Below are 1,646 nucleotides of genomic sequence, written 5' to 3' on the forward strand. Positions count from 1 at the left end.
CCTACAATTTGATACACTCTAATCAATAGAGTATACAAAAATAATTTTTTTCTATTGTTAACAGTGGTTATGGGAATTAAGAAATGGTAGCTGCATGGCTACATACAATTTAAAAAATAGTTTTTAAAAAATTTTTCTCAATTAGAGAACCTTGTTTCCTCTTGTATAAATAGAGAAAAATGAAGGCGGAAGGGTAGTTAGAAGGGGCAATGGGAGCTGGAGTCAGGAAGAGGAGGAGGCAGTGAGGAGAGGATGCAGGGAGAGCACAAGAAGGAGACATAGTGGCAGCATAAAGATAGAAACAAAGATAATGGCCATAAGGCAGGATGCTGAGATCCGTATGGTCCCAGCTGCTGTCTTGCTACAGCAACTACCTCTGGTTGTTTCTCTGAAACTCTAATCCAGAAGGTCAGCAGAGCAGGTAAAAAAGAGAGTATGAGTATCTGAGGCCAACTATAGTACAAAGGAAAGATGCTCGTATCAGAACCTTCCTTGTCTTTGGTTTTGTTTTCATAGACACTTAACATATGTATGTGGAAGTATACATATGCCAAATAAACACAAAGAATGTATAGGAAAATGTTAGGAAGTCAGTTTAAGATCTCAACTCACTTCTATAAACATTCCTGTAGCCATTTGAAAACAAATTATTTCTTGCACAATTATCCCTGTTGAAAGAATTGAAATAGACTAGGAAATAGACAGAAAATTTGCCAAATATAATAATGATCACTCTAATAATGATATTTTGAACTAACGGAACTTCCAAGCTCATAGGAATTTTGTTCACATAGATTAGCTCATGGATCACATGCAGCATAGAAAAGAGTGAGAATGCATATCCCTAAGTTTCCCAATGTTTAAACTTGGGCAAAAGGAATTTAAAGTCATACAACTGGTTAGTGGCCCATTTGTTACTTGAAGCCAGATCTTACTTCATTTGTGATACCATAATTTAGAATAAAATAACACTCTAGAATTTAATAGCTGAATGAAAATCTCAAGATGGTACTCATTTTTTAAGTGATCTAAAGGCTTTCAAATAATTTCAAATAATGAAATTAAATTTGATATAATCTCATTGGCACTAAGTTAGTACTGTATTTGATGGTTGAATGGAACAGAAATTTTTAAATGTACCTCTCTAGGCCATAGAAGTTTTCTTTCATTTGAATTCTATATTGCAAATTAGAATTTCTGCAAGATTTGGAATGTCAGCAAAAAAGAAGGCAGTTCCAAAATGTTCTCATCAAATTCTGTCATTGGTAATTTCATTAAATGATTGAATTGATACAATCGATCTGATGTTTAATAGTAAATGACTATATATTTATATTTTACATTAAATATTAAAATTTTTAAATAGTAAATATGTTAATGACTACCCTAGAATATATGTTAAATAAATCTATATTCATCAATTATCTGAAGAGTTAAACACAATCAATTGGTTATGTATCAGGTATTCTCTACATAGGAATTAACATCCGAATGTGATTTTGCTATACTATTATAGGTAGGTCTCCAGGAGGTTTCATAATATATGTAGATTGAGATACACTTTTGCATTCACTGAATATCTATTAAATGCTTACCATGTTAAGTGGTAATAACTTTAAAATAAGAACTCAAGAAAAATATGTAAC

The sequence above is a fragment of the Pteropus alecto genome, unplaced genomic scaffold, assembly GCF_000325575.1.
Source record: "Pteropus alecto unplaced genomic scaffold, ASM32557v1 scaffold103, whole genome shotgun sequence".
NCBI classification, from domain to species: domain Eukaryota; kingdom Metazoa; phylum Chordata; class Mammalia; order Chiroptera; family Pteropodidae; genus Pteropus; species Pteropus alecto.